The sequence below is a fragment of the Euprymna scolopes genome, chromosome 19 (assembly GCF_053919585.1).
Source record: "Euprymna scolopes isolate OS-2025 chromosome 19, ASM5391958v1, whole genome shotgun sequence".
NCBI lineage: Eukaryota > Metazoa > Mollusca > Cephalopoda > Sepiida > Sepiolidae > Euprymna > Euprymna scolopes.
The window spans coordinates 150,561,073-150,577,493 of record NC_136500.1 but is presented as its reverse complement, the minus strand read 5'-3'; the positions used below and the strand labels follow the sequence as shown (position 1 = coordinate 150,577,493).

The following is a 16,421-nucleotide window of genomic DNA, read 5'->3' as shown; positions in this document are numbered from 1 at the left end:
TTTTTTTTGTTTTATTTTAGATCAGTCGAAGTTCTCAGAAATCAAGGGGCCCACTACCTGGGTCTAACACTTGAACTCTATATGAGATGCATAGATATTCGAATGTTCCATTTAAGTTCTTTATCTCTTAAACACTGAGTTAATAAAGAAATTGAGAACATAATTTTCTTCTCCCCAATTAACCATTTTTATACGTTGTAGTATATCTTTCGTTTTGGTCTCTTGGTTTTACTGGATTCCAGGACAAGAATTTAGTTTGGTGCCCCCTCAGTTTTACCATGACTAATGTTTGTGCAAAATTTAAAATCAAGGAATGGTTATTGAGAAAGTTCGAAAAAAAAACAAAAACAGACGAACGATTTTGGAGCAATTTTACCCCTATATTGGCCCTTGGTGAGGGGGGGGGGAGCAATCAGATTTATCCCGGAAAATCTGTTCTGGCAAAAATTTACTTTCGCCATGATTAATGTTTGTGCAAAATTTAAAAAAATAATTCCAAGGCGTGGTTATTGAGAAAAGTGCGAACGAACGAATGAGAGTGACTTACTAGGTCTAATCCCTCCTTTGTCCGGGGGGGGGGGTAAATAAATGGACCTCAGAGGGAGAACACCAACCACTGACAGCGCCATCAAAAAACTGAGTGTCGCTTACTTTTACGTCCGTTATTTACAAATTTGTACGAAAGCAAAGGAAAGGAAGTCTGTATATCTATTGTCAGGGAAATGAACAACACAAACGGGTCAAAAATGCAGAGTACGGAGGAGGAAGTGGTAAGGTGGGGGGATAGAGATGTGGGGGAGCGGAGGGGGGGGCGAGGGTGGCGGTAGAGATTCCTTTCATTTCTTTCTTTCGCCACCCTAAGCTTTAAAAAAAAAAAAAAAATTAGGGGTAGATTACAAGTTCAGGCAGGATATGTGACCGATTTAATGGCGAGAAAACAATAAACAAAACTCGAGTCTACGAGAAACAAGAATTTAAAGATATACACCTAGAAGTTAACTTACTAAGACTGTGGTTCCCAACCTTCTTCCGAGAGGCTCCCTCCACGAAAGGGAAAACATGCATTTGTGCGTCTCGATATTAATAAAATCTCTGGATCACTTCTACGTAATAATGCGCCAATGTAATTGAACTTATGAAGAATCAGAGATACCCGACGTTGTCCGGGAATGATTGATGATTAGCGAATTTTCCATACTTCCAATACTTTTATCGTCATCAGTTTAATCGCCCATTTTTATATCAACTCGATCAATTGCCTGCTTTGGTCTGGAACTTACCGCGGTGCATCGGGATGAAGCTTCACATGCCTCCCCTCTCAATGACTTTGTCCATAATACATTGTAGTCTGCATTGCACTGTACAGAACCTACTGTTGTTTTTTTTTTTTAATACTAGTTGGACTGACGCTCGGCGTTGTCCGGTCGTACAATACGCTTAAACACGATATTTTCATTTAAGCAGATTGCGTATGCATTATGCTAGAATACAATCCTCTATTGATTATTATATTACGATAAATAATTTATCCGGTGGACTACTTTGTAAAAAAAAAATATAAATAAAATAAATAAATAAATTACTATTATTATTATTATTATTATTATTATATTATTAAATAATAATAGTAATAATAATAATAACAACAACGTCGTTCATTCAATTCCGTCTGTGTTAATATCACGTCAACTGATTTTGGGTTTGACGATGAATGCCCTGGAAAAGTCACTTCTGATGTATATGCAGTTTAAAAATATGTAAACGAAGAAATAATTTGCGGCGATTTTAAATGAAACCTTTTATCTTAAATCGAACTCATAAGAAAAAGTTAAAATAAAATTAGGTACATCCGGGTTTGTACCGGGGATCATTCGATCTGTAGTCGAATGTTCTACCAGTGTGATATCTCCAGATGACAATAAACCTGTTTGTGTGTGTGTGTGTGTGTGTGTGTGTGTGTGTGTTTTGTTTTGTTTTGTTTTTTTAAGAATAAATGATTTGCTGAGATTTTATTATTTCCCCTCAACCGGTGTAATGTAAAATATTCCCTCATAAAATTATTTTTATGAGAGAAGAATATTTTTAAGATCGGATTTTTTCAATTTTCGATATTCATCGGATGAATTTCTGCACAAAACCGACCTAAGAGCACTGCCAAACATATTAGCTTTGTGTGAAATTTGCAAAAGATATCTTCCAAAACGGCCGGGCTTATGAAGAACACACACACAAACACACAGTGACTTTTATAGAATAATTTTATATATAACTAGCGGGATTGCCTGGCGTTGCCTGGGTGTTTGGAGGCGTGTGTTGGAGGTGAGGTAAAGCAGAACAAAATGGAAACTTAATCCTATTTGAATATCAAATAACGATGTTAAAAAAAAAAATTTTTTAAACTGATTGTAAAAATGAAAAAAAAAACATCTTTTGTAGGTGCAAAAGATTAACAAAAAAAAATGGGAGGGCAGGTAGGCTCGAACCCGGAGCCTCGAGGCCAATAGACTGAGGACATACACCTGCGCTACGGCGACGGAAGCAATGAAAGATGTTAAATTTAACGATTAAAAAGTGAATGAGTTCAAATTGAGGTTAAACATCATGCTATTCCGCAGTTTACTATTTCTGCGAGGCAGTTTTTTTTTCTCTTCCCAACTTGTTGGGGGGGAGCCCAAAATAGCGATTGTCTGACATAACGCTAAGTTTTTTTGTTTTTGTTTTTTAGTTTCGCTTTTTTATACTGAAAAGCCAAGAACACTCACGTATAAACATTAAGCGACTTTGACCTGTGAATGTTTATTTTTGCGTATGTGCAAAAGTAACAGCAGGCGTAATATTTTATTCGACTTACTCTGCCATGGTCAACTGTTTTGTTTTCAATTTAGAAATATTAGCAGCAATTTTCACAGGCTAAAAACCAAATCAAGTTTTACAAATCCAAATCCCTTACATACAAAATTTCACTTCTGCAGACTAAATATTTAGAAAGGAGTTTGGTAGAGACTCTTTTTCTTGTTCTCATGTAGCGCTCAATATTACTTGCTTTTCGAAGTGAAACATTTTACATTAAATAAAAACACTAAAAAGTTATTCACTTAGGTAGAAAAGTAATTTATCTTGCCTTTGGTAACATTTATTTATTATATATTTGTTTACTTTATTGCGGACCATTATCCTCATCTTTCTTAGTTGTTGTTTCACAACGTTTCGACCAATTATTCCTCTGGCCTTCGTCAGGTGGTAACCGTGACGGAATAGAAACTCCGAATTTCCTCACTGAATCCTCAGCAATTACTGCCATCGTCATAGTTGTTGTCAACTCACCACGTTTTTGGCAAACAATTATGACGATAGCAGTAAGTGCTGAGGATGAAGTTAGAAAATTTGGTGTTCCTATCCGTCACGGTTACCACTTGACAAACGCCAGAGGAATAATTGGTCGGAATGTCGTGAAACAACAACTAAAAATGTCGAAGATAATAGTCCGCAATAAATAGATTAATAAATAATACTCATCTCTATTATGAATTCCAATTTAATAATGTTTTATATATATATATATAAAAACATTTTCGTACCTCTAGATTGTACCTATTTACTATGCCTCCCCACGGGACAGAGTTAGACACCAGGGTCGTTTTTTAACGTGGAGAAAAAGGTACAAAAATAAAAATTGTCTCAGTCGTGAAGGATTTCTCCTCCACTGAAAGAGAACAAAAAATAGAAGTGCAGCATCTGAAGAACAGATGGTATTTATTTGCTCCCCCACCGAGCAAATTAGGCACAAGGCCGATTTTTAATGTGAGGAGTGAAGGGAGGGGGAAGGGAAAAAGGGGACCAGCTCCCGAGAGGTGGGAAATGGGAGCTGGTTAAAGGTCAGGCATGTGGGGTTGCCCCCACATCTGGTCTTTGCTAGTCATAGCTAGTCCTAGCTAGTCATAGCTTGCAGCATCTGAAGAACAGATACTACACTTTGATCTTGACCAAAAGCTTATTGTAGATTGTAATACAAACCTTTCGCATCATACCGATGCTTCTACTCCAGTAAAATTGATATCAGTATAAACATTTACGTTTTAATTTTTATGACCTAAATGTCGACCCAATTCGCTCGGTCAACGAAACGAACAATGCCTGCATGCCCAAACTTGTTATGCAAGTTTGGCTTACCTAGAGATTAATTATTAAACACAATCTATCAACGAGACACACTTTAAAAAGGAACGAAAACTTATTTCTTTCAATTTTATGCTTGACCTAAAATCTCTTGCACACTTCGGATGTTCTCTTTACGACATAGTTTACGTAATAACTATAATCACACGTATTTTATCAACCGTCTTTTAAGGAACGCAGATGGGTGCGAGAGCATACGACCAGGGCCACATAAATCGCTCGTTCCTTCTGGTCAGCACAATATTCAGATATGAAACTAGAGGTACTTGTGCAAAATAAAGATCTTGTTGAAATAACGTTATTTAGAAACCCATTCTTAACATTGGGAGGAGAGGGCATTTTGTAACTATTCTGTATAGGGTGGAACGATAAAATTACCGCCCTAAGAAAGACATGATTCCATTTCCGTTTGATGAAAATGGGTTTTCATTTTTTTTATATACTTTTGCAGACCATTTACTAGTTGACCAGTTGTGTATGAATTCCAAGAGTGATAGGAGCCTTCTATCATGTCTGAAAGTGACACAATGTTAAACGAGCCAGATTGGAGATGCGCCACTGTACAACTCATGCTCTCTCCCAATCCAAGTTATGACAACAGGACTATTGCCAACACCCTCAAAATGCATCGCTGGATGGCCACAAATAACAGGGATGTGTCCAGGGTGATGAAAACAGTTTCCAGCTACGGTTATGGTCTTTGGTGTGGTTTCAAGAGAGGGCCACATCATGCCACCTCACATCTTCGAAGTCAGCTTGAAAGTCAACACCAAAGTGTACCTGGATGTGCTGAAGAGTGTCGTGATCCATTGGTAAAATCAAGTGGTCACTGGCATACCCTGAGAGTGGCAGCACAGCTCTGCGCTGGCCCCAAGTCCAAAGAACCCCAGGTTTGGCTTCAGAAGGAGTGCTACGACTTTGTACCCTTCTCTTACTGGTCCCTCCTCCCCCGACCTGAACCCGCTGGACTATATTGTTTGGTCATACGTCGGGAACATCACCAACATGACCTTCCACAACACCAAAACATTAACGAACACAGACACGCACAGCAGATTGACATCGTTTGGCAATCTATATAAACCTCATCAATGCAAAAATTTGCCAGGTAAAGGTCGAACGACGGCATTACGAATATGCATGCGTAACGTAATAGCTATTAGTTCATGTTTTAATTTTTAGCCTTGCAGCAAACATGTCTTAATAGGCCAGACATTAACGTCAAAGGAAAAAGTAAATCGTAAGCTAACCATTTTGGTTTCGATTCTTGTTGGTGGCGCACGAGTTTTTTTGTTTGCTTTTTTTTTTAATCATTACTATATATTGGATCCAATATAATAATTAGGGCTATGACAACAGCATATTCCTTTCATTGTTTTGATTCTCGAGTAATTATCTTATACAGTTAGACATAATCGAGAATCACATCACTCTACATAAAACATAAGATACCAATGGATATATATCTGACAATAAAAATAAAAAAATATGCGTTAACCAAATATCTATATATTAATAGCGTAGTACCTTTAACGTACGTGTGTCATGGTTTCCAGATTATAAATTATTCGATCAGGAGATCCTATTTATTAAAAATGAGGATAGGTTATAAGTAGGGCTATGACAACAGCATATTCTTTGCATTATTTTGACTCTCGAGTATATATTCGACAAGTTAGACACAGTTAATCAACCGAGAACCACATCACTATATAAAAGCATATAAGATATCAATGGATACACATTCGAGAGTCAAACACTGAAAAGAATATGCTGTTGTCCTATCCCTAGTGATAATATACTACGAACATTAAATTAGTATATAGATATGCTAATTTAATGTTCGTAGTACGTTATCACCTATCTTCCTTTTTAATAAATAGGATCTCCCGATCATCGAAGACGCAATGTTGGATTTTTTTTTTTTTTTTTTTTAATAATGCTACTTATGGCCATACGTGAAACTAAAATATACCTTCTTGGTTTTCTGGCTAAGATCTAAGTGTAGTATCTGTTCTGACTCCACACAGTATAATGCTATAGAGGGGTTTCCATTCACGCTGTACATTCATATAATGGAAATATGTCACAGACGTGCATAAGGATATTGGAGATAAACCGTAATAACCAGATATATTCTGACGTTAACATTAATCAATTAGATAAATACTTTTGCAGTTTTTACTAAAAGAACTGCAATAATATAGCCGCGTCTCCATTTACACTGAACGTCCACAGAACGCCCAGCAGCAATATATCTATATGAAAGCGAAAATGTATGTGTGTTCGCTTTTTCTGTATGTCTACAAAAGGCTTTTTTCAGAGAAGCGGTCGGTCGCCTAACAACTTTTTAAAACTTTTTATATCACATGTAAATCGTAATATCTCAGAATTAACAACGGAGCTCGCCTGTCTATTTAATTTGCTCGACGTCGGGAAGATAAATATTCAACATTTGTCGCTCACCGCATGTGGGTTAGGCCTTTTCCTATAATAATGTGGAAAAAAAAAGCGTTCCCGCACTAAATGAAATGCTACCCCGCAGTCAAAAGTTGACCTCATTAACTCATTAAAACGTGCACCTGCTAATTTAAGTAATTAAATAAATTCAAACGCATTTCCGTTAGCACACCACACACCCCCAAACACCCAGGCAACGCCGGGTACCTCTAGCAAGTTATATATAAAAGATGCCACTGTGGAATTTCCACGGGTCTCGCTAGTTTAGGTAAAGGACACATATTATAACAAATGCTATACATAATAAAGAGAGAGAGAGCGAGAGTGTGAATTACGTCACGCTTGTTAGATTTATAGAGATTGTAGTTTATCGCTAATAATTTATAGATTATGTTTCTGGTTTACTCAATAAAAGAAACGATGCAGAGGAAAATGTATAATAGATTCGTTCTTTTGAGATCTTATAGGACCAGATTGAGCGTATAAATTTTATACAGATTGAGCGTATAAATTTTATACAGATTGAGCGTATAAATTTCGTAGAAGATATGAAGTCATAACTATGAAAAATGTTAGAAACCGGTTTTATTGCGTCATAAATACGAACCGCGTCACGAGAATTTTCAAAATAGGAACTTTATTGACAAAGAGAGAAATAAAAAACGAATTAAACGTTTACAGCGAGAAAGGTGGATAGAAAGAAGAAAGAAATTGAAAGAGACGCGAAAATGGCGGAAGAGAGAGACGCGGAGAGAGAGACGAGGGAGACGCGGAGAGAGAGACGAGGGAGACGCGGAGAGAGAGACGAGGGAGACGCGGAGAGAGAGACGAGGGAGACGCGGAGAGAGAGACGAGGGAGACGCGGAGAGAGAGACGAGGGAGACGCGGAGAGAGAGACGAGGGAGACGCGGAGAGATAGACGAGGGAGACGCGGAGAGATAGACGAGGGAGACGCGGAGAGATAGACGAGGGAGACGCGGAGAGAGATCAAAAGGAGAGACGCGGAGAGAGATCAAAAGGAGAGACGCGGAGAGAGATCAAAAGGAGAGACACGGAGAGAGATCAAAAGGAGAGACGCGGAGAGAGATCAAAAGGAGAGACGCGGAGAGAGATCAAAAGGAGAGACGCGGAGAGAGATCAAAAGGAGAGACGCGGAGAGAGATCAAAAGGAGAGACGCGGAGAGAGATCAAAAGGAGAGACGCGGAGAGAGATCAAAAGGAGAGACGCGGAGAGAGATCAAAAGGAGAGACGCGGAGAGATCAAAAGGAGAGACGCGGAGAGATCAAAAGGAGAGACGCGGAGAGATCAAAAGGAGAGACGCGGAGAGATCAAAAGGAGAGACGCAGAGAGATCAAAAGGAGAGACGCAGAGAGATCAAAAGGAGAGACGCAGAGAGATCAAAAGGAGAGACGCAGAGAGATCAAAAGGAGAGACGCGGAGAGATCAAAAGGAGAGACGCGGAGAGGGAGACGCGGAGAGGGAGACGCGGAGAGGGAGACGCGGAGAGGGAGACGCGGAGAGGGAGACGCGGAGAGGGAGACGCGGAGAGATCAAAAGGAGAGATCAAAAGGAGAGACGCGGAGAGATCAAAAGGAGAGACGCGGAGAGATCAAAAGGAGAGACGCGGAGAGATCAAAAGGAGAGACGCGGAGAGATCAAAAGGAGAGACGCGGAGAGATCAAAAGGAGAGACGCGGAGAGATCAAAAGGAGAGACGCGGAGAGATCAAAAGGAGAGACGCGGAGAGATCAAAAGGAGAGACGCGGAGAGATCAAAAGGAGAGACGCGGAGAGATCAAAAGGAGAGACGCGGAGAGATCAAAAGGAGAGACGCGGAGAGATCAAAAGGAGAGACGCGGAGAGATCAAAAGGAGAGACGCGGAGAGATCAAAAGGAGAGACGCGGAGAGATCAAAAGGAGAGACGCGGAGAGATCAAAAGGGGAGACGCGGAGAGATCAAAAGGGGAGATGCGGAGAGATTCAGGAATAGTAGCGAGACACGAGAAGTCATTATTAGAGCGACAAATAAATACAGATGTATAGGCAAATTAAAAGGGAAAAAAGGGGGTTAACGACATCGATGATGACGAATATAAAGTCAATACAGAAGAATAAGACTTCATGGAAAAGAGACGTGTTATCGGCAGATATGAACTATTTAATACACGAGTGATAGAACAGTACATTCGAAATTATGAAAACGCTGATGGTTGTGTTGTGCAAAAGTTGAAGATAGGCAAGAGCGATATATTAATACAGACAACTCTTTGTGGATCGAGTACTATGGTAAGTGAAAACGCCACTTCCACGTAGAGATAATGCAAATCCCTACGTACCAAACGAATAGAGCACTCTTCGACACCTGATAGTGTTTATTTAAACAGTATGAAATTCCCATTCCATGTTTGTACCAACAGCGTACTGAATAGCTCTGACTGTCGAAAAGAGACTGATTTCACTCTCTTGGTGAAGTTCTGTTCGTCTAGCTACACTGAAGAGATGTAAATACAACGAAACTGTCGGTGGAGGGCAGCATCTCAAAATTGAAACAGGACCGAATTGAAGACGGTAAACTTTGTACACAGGATCTGCTTACATTCGAAGCTTAATCACATTCATACATGGCGTTTCATTTAAATGATAAAACTTTTTAAATTTTACTGCCCTTCCACTACTTTTTTTTTTTTTTTTTTGATTGTCGAGATATTAAATCCCTAACCCACGCCATTTTCTTCTTTATTTATGTCCTTTATTCACTATTCTTCTGTATGTTCCTACTGGCACTATTATTACACTCCTTATTCCCGTATTATGAATGCACCCTTTCGCCTCTTAAAATATTCTATGCGAAAACAAGCAATCAGAAGTTTCGTATTATACTTAAATTAAAGGGTCTAGAGCAGGAATCGGCAACCTCCAGCCAGTGGACTAAATCTGGCCCTTAAGTGAATTTTGTTTTACTGCCATCTTATGAGGAAGATGAACAGAAAATCAGCATGTCATCTCATTCTTGGCTTAATTTCTCGAATCCACTCAACTGGGGATCAACCTATTTTTGAACTGCACTATCCGAAAAAAAAAAAAAAGAAAAAAAAAAAATGCATAATTTCAGTTGCGTTGAAAATTCTCCAACCGGACTAATCATATTGAATTGGATTTAAATTTGGATTTGATTCTTTCTAAAGAATTATTTTCGCTTTTCAGCTTACCTTTAAAAGAATCTTCATGCAAGATGCAAGGTTATGCCCGGTTTATTTTTATTTTTTGCATTTCCTGCATTTTTTCACTCGTTGGTTTTAAGATGCACATCTTTGCAATTTATGACTAAAATTATTTTGTCAAAATTCGACATTTTTATTTGAATTAAGTAAAAACGGATTTTACTTTTGCGTTTTATTTATTAAAAGTTTAACTTAAATGAAAATTATTTGTCATTTGTTTTAATTTTGCGGTGAAATAACAATTATTTACAAATTGAAAAGGAATTCTTCCGAAATTCTGAACATGCAATAAAGTGTAAAGTTATTTTTTAAACACAACTTTATACTCCCTTAAGATTAAAATCAAGATAAAGACAACACTTATACCTAGATTACTCATTCAAAATTTAATCACCATTATCATCGAAGGTTCTATTGTTGGCATTGGTTTCCACGATATTTTTTTTATTAGAATTCTTTCTAGAACGACATCGGGGATTACGGGAGGGATCATGTGAAGGTTGCTAACATCTTAAATGAAAGTGATTTTTGTGGAACGAACTGGATTCGAACTAGAAACACCCAGGTCGTCAATCCGTGTTGTTAACCGCTAGACCACAGTCACCCAATTTTTAATCGAAATCCATTACATGATTTAAGAAAAGTCTCAAATTTAGGGATTAAGCTGAGGAAATTTGATATAAATCTGAAATATTTGAATCTATATTATAGCCTAAAAACTTTTTAAAATATTCTACGGAAATTTAAATGTGGGAATATTTAGCAATTGATGTAGAATACTTCATTAAAATTCCACAAAAAAAAAAAAAATAAAATTTACCAACTTCGTTCTAAAATTCATAATGATCGGTTAATTAGTTTAGAAGTGACTTCTATATATGTGCATTACCTAACTTTATGTAGAATAGATATAGTAATAGAAAGTTCTTGTAAATTTAATGTTATTTTTCATATTTGGATTATTCGGAGTACTATTCTCGTTCTGAGTGGGGTTTTTTTTTGTTTTGTTTTGTTTTTTTATTTATTTTGGTTTTGTTTTGTTTTTCACACCTCTAACCATATAACCGCCGACCTTTTTCAAGCGTATTTTGTCTAACTCCGAAACCTTTGTCGTTTTAGTTCCATGTTATGGCTGCCAGAACGAGAACATGGTACCCACGTGGATTAAATAAATATAATTCCGTGTAGATTCCAGAGTTCGACAAGATACTACTGAAGAAGGTCGAAGACTGCAGCGATCGAAACATTATGAAAATAACAGTCAAGATGAGAGCAGTAGTCCAAAGAATCCAACCACGGACAATTATTCCCCATCTCAAAAATTCAAAAACTTAATGTCAAATTGATTATTTTATTGTCTTTGTTGTTTTATCTTTTTTGTCGGTCTTGATATCGCCTTCGTACTGCACAAATTAAACCCACCCCCGCCCCCAGCAGATGGGCAACGCCTTCCTGAAATTGCCTATCCCGCTGTCTGGTAGACATCATTAAACCATTGTTTGCCTTGATCGTTTGCCATTTCCAGGGCTTTTTCTCGCAGAACAGAACGCCTCTTTAGGGACTATCTCTAATTTCTTGGCTCGAAGACTTCCTCTGTACTTCGAAATAAACATTGGTAGCAACGGTAGTTGTGGCTTCCGACCGCCCTCACCTACGCCACACTTGGTTTCCTTTGTTCCTTCCCCACCGCTAAACAATATACACACGGCGACTTCTGCGTACATTCCAAATGTACAGCATGCTGTGATGCTGGTAACTAAGCAACCAGACTCGAACAATGCCTCTTGAGAATTAGTAGAAGGATAAAAATGGTAAGCTAAAGTTCTTTGCAGGCCGCGCTAAATACTTTTAACAGCGAAAGTCCTTCACTTTCGATGTATTTACCTGTGTCGGCTTCATCGTGGCCTATGTAAATAGGAGGCCGTTTCACTAAAGCCACGTGACCTGATGACGTCACAGAATAAAGTACAGGGCGTTTCAAAAGTCTTGGGAACATTATGAGTTATTAAAAATCGTTATGTTCCCAAGACTTTTGAAACACCCTGTACATTGGCCACGGTTAAGCGATAGACGACTATTACAAGGATGGTCATTTTGTTTCTATTCTAAAAGAAATTGCACAGAGGTGGTTTAAATGTGACTACAGTGTTTCCTCGCTATTCGCAGGGGGGGGGCGTTCTTTACATCTACCCCCCCCCCCACGAATAGCGGAAAAAAAAACAAATATTGGACGAAATTTTTAAATTTCTATGTATGAAATTATATACGGTATTAAATGCTTCCCAAAAACTTTCTAAAGACATTCTCATTCGTTAATACAGTAATAATGTACAGTGTAGCCGGGATATAAGAGACTTCTTTTCCAGGCAGTACATCTCTCTTATATCCGGGTCATACTGTCGATTAACACAGGCTCTAATTTGGGACCAGAGAAAATCTCTTATATCCGTTTCTCTTATATTAGGGTCTCATATCCGGGTCGCACTATAGTATCTATTTACAATGTCTCCCCACGGGGCAGAGTTAGACACCAGGGTCGTTTTTTAACGTGGAGAAAAGGTACAAAAATAAAAATTGTCTCAGCCGTGAAGGATTTCTCCTCCACTGAAAGAACGAGAAATGGAAGTGCCGCATCTGAAGAACAGATACTACATGGTATTTATTTGCTCCCCCACCGAGCAAATTGGGCACAAGGCCGATTTTTAATGTGAGGAGTGAAGGGGAAATGGGGACCAACTCCCCGGGGAGTAGGGGAGCTGGATAGTGACAATTGGTATGAAGGGTTGCCCCTACATTGACCAAGGTCTTATCTGTGGGGTCGCCCTCACATATGGTCTTTGCTTGCAGTATCTGCCGGAACAGATACTACACTTTGATCTTGTTTATATATTTTATTGCTTTTAAAATTTTGTAAATACAATTAAGTAAAAAAAACAAAAACAGTTTCAAACAACAAAATTAGGCACAAGGCCCTAGAAGAAATTGGGGAGGGGGAAGGGTTCAGGGTCTTTGTGACTAAAGTGATTAAAAAGTAATAAATTACACTTTGATCTTGGCCCGAAGGCCAAGTAGCAAAGCAAAAGATTGCAGTTATGTATTTCATTAATGTAGTAATAATAATATATATCGTATTTAAATTTTGTACAGCAACGATCAAAAAGAAACGTATGTATAGGAAGACAGCATAGTTACCCATACTGTATTACCGTATTACTGTATGCTAAAGTCATGTTCTATGCGTATAACTTGTATTAGAATTGGCACAAAGGGGAGCAAACTTAAAGGGAAATTTTAATTAAAGTACGTTCAGTTCAAAGCTTATTGGCAAATGAAATCTCCAGATTCTAGAGAAAGCAAGTGAAGCATGCATGGTTCCCCCGTGATTGCACAGTGAACGAAGCATAATAAAAAAATGACCAAGTTCAGCATTTACTCCTCCTCTCCCATTTAACCCCAAAAGTCCCCAGGGGGTGTCAAATCCTGGTGAAAATGAACAAACGGTGCAGTTTTAAGTCTTAACATATGTAAATTTGAGTTCTGCTCCATGCAAAAAAAGAAATGACTAAGGCCATCATTCCCCGCCCCCATTTAGCTCAAAAACCTTAACATATTTAAATTTGAGTTCAACACCATGCAAAACTGCTAAATAGACATACACAGAAAATTTTGGACAAATATGGTAAAATAGTCCCAAAAATGGAGTGTTTTTATTAGCTCTAAAAGAGCCCCTGGGACATACCCAAGAGTTATCACGAAGTATAGACAAACAAAATTTTAACAATAAGCACAAAAGTGTCAATTTTAGCCATTGTAACTCGAAAAGCACTCCTAGGGGGCAACCGGAGTTTTCCCAGAAAATCCGTTCTGTTACTTTTTTACTCATATCATGTTTAATGTTTGCGCAAAATTTAAAAAATTCCAAGATCGAGAAAAGTGTGAACGAACGAGGGTGAATTTACAGGTCCACCCTCCTTTTATCGGGGGTGGGGATCAAAAAATTGCTAGCCGCAAGATCCAAAATTTACCTGTCATTCCAAACAAAATCTCCAGATCTAGCGGAAACCCGCTAAATTGGCAACACCGTTTAGCGAGCATTCGTTTTAATGACGTTTTGACGCTAGCTCGATATACCGGCATTCGATGCGATAGAGTTAAGAGCCAAACCCACGAATATGCGGATCCGGGAACAATGGGAACAATTTAGTGATCACGCATATTAACCTACTCGAACCATTGCCTGGTGTCTACGTCATGATATTCCAAGAAAATAGACAGTGTCAGCTGTAATTTTTTTCGAAAAAGAAAAAAAAAATCTCATTTCAAAAATATTTTAACACTGGTGCATTTTTAAGTTAAATACACTTTTTCAAAATATAACTTAACTACAATATTCTGCCGGCAAAAAAAAAAAAAAAACTCTTTTAATTGCACCTGTCCAAATGTAAAATAATTCACCTTTAAGAAAATAATATAGTCACTTTTGGACCAGTTTTATAAATACCTCGCCAATTTCTAAAAGAAATGAAACAGAAAATGGCTATCGTTGTAAAAGTAGTATATCGACTAACCGTGTCCACTGTACTTTATTGTGCGACGTCAGCAGATCACGTGACTTTAGTGAAACGGTCTTCTTTTTACTTAGGTCACGGCTTGACATGCAGTTTTCTTTTGTACAGCGTCACCTTTTTTGGTGGACGACATGTTTGCAAACGTTATTAAATAAAACTGGATATAATTAATTACCAAGGGGTTTTAAACAATATAAATAGTAAAATGAAATTCGAACCTGTGTCTGAAGTGAGACCACGTTTGGTTGGTGTCCATTTAACCACTAGTCACCCAAATTCTAAGGTTGATCGAAAGTAGATTTTTGTACATTTGTAAATAGTTATCGATACGTAATTGATTTTAAATTGACTGCCGGTTGGATGACGCTTGCTCCATAAGCACAAGGTCAAATCCTGTTCGCGTCTCTTTTTTTTCTTTACATTAATTTCTGGGTTTTCAATTCCGTGGATAATTTTCAAATTCAAGTAGTTAAGGCTTAGCAGAGATCCGACGTTGCCCGGGAAAGATTTAGGATCAACAAATGTTCCACCCTCCCATATTTTTATCGTCATCAAAATCGGTGAAATCGCCCATTTTTTAATGAAATCGTTAGAGACTCCCCGCCCCCGCAATGTACCGGGAGGAAGATCACATCCCTCCTCGCAGTGACTTAGTCCACAATACATTGAAGTCTACATTGCACTGTAGAGAATATACCGTTGATTTTATAAAATTATCGGTAAATAATGGTTTCAATTAAAGTTAAAATGCAAACGTCAAGTATCATGGTTCAATTGTGGCCTAAAAAGAAACATTCATTTTGAACGCGCTCCTATTTTATAAAAGAAATCACAGTTGATTTTATAGGCTATGCATTTCTGCTTGTGCGGTGATAAAACTTCTCAAATGCACTTGTGATGTTAGATTGTATAAAAGTGTTAAATTTGATCAAAATTGGATTTGCTTCTTCAGATTTTTTTTTTATTGATTATCGATACTTAGACGCACTCCAATACAAAACCCACGTAAGAACACTCCCAGAGACGTCAAGTATCGTCGTGTGAAATTTCAAAAACCTCGGCCGAGCCGTTTCAGAATCCATAGGGCACTCACACATTTTATATAACAGAGATTTTCTCAAGCACATACATATCAGTGATGCTCACGCACCGATCTCTTTAAAAGTATAAAATATATTTAATCTAATTCAAAATTTCGTGTAGAGCCAGGTTACGCACGCACGCATATATATATATATATATATCCAATTAAAGGTAACAAAGAGAAAGAAATAAAAGCTTTCACTTCTCGAGTGACTTCCGGGCCTTGATAAGTGGTGACCACCGTGTAAAAAAAAAAAAAAAAAGTGTGGAGAGTAAGCATGTATCGGAGAGTGTTGCCATATGAGTTGGTTCATCAACTACTAGGTTGGCTCTGATAGAATCCAACAAAAAGAATCCCATCTAATATGTTCCACACTGTTAACCAAGCTCCAACCCCTGTCCCATCACCGCAATATTGCATCCCTGTGCCTATTTTATAAGTGCTTAGATAGTATGTGCTCCAACGAACTTTTATTACTGGTGCCCTCTCGAAGTAAATACCTCTGACTAATCGAACAAGTAGCACAATCCTGAGGTTCTACTGCATACAAATCATCTCAAAGAATTCCAATAAAATAATATACCATTCGGTACGGACCCGACAAAGACCAGATAAGAACGAAAAACTTGGGTTTATAAGACCAAAAAATCCACCGTTGATTACTCTTCGGGGCCCATGGCGCAATGGATAGAGGCATTGACTCTACGGTCCCAGGTGAGCATTTTCTGGAGATAGCAGTTTCAACCCTGCCCAAAACCAGCCAGAGGATTAGTTGTCCAAAAAGTGGTGAGACGACAACTATGGAAAGCAGTAATTACTGAAGATACAGTTAAGAGACTCGGCATTCCTATCCCATCGCGGTTAACCACATGATGAAAGCCAGAGGTTGAGTTGGCTGAAGTGTCGTGAAATA

The 16,421-nt window shown here is 38.2% G+C and overlaps 1 protein-coding gene across 2 annotated transcripts in view; it reads right to left on the bottom strand.

Moving 5' to 3' along the window:
* Positions 1–16,421, bottom strand: part of LOC145240062 (protein inscuteable homolog) — a 752,521-nt gene that overhangs the window by 690,618 nt on the left and 45,482 nt on the right. The window lies entirely within an intron of this gene.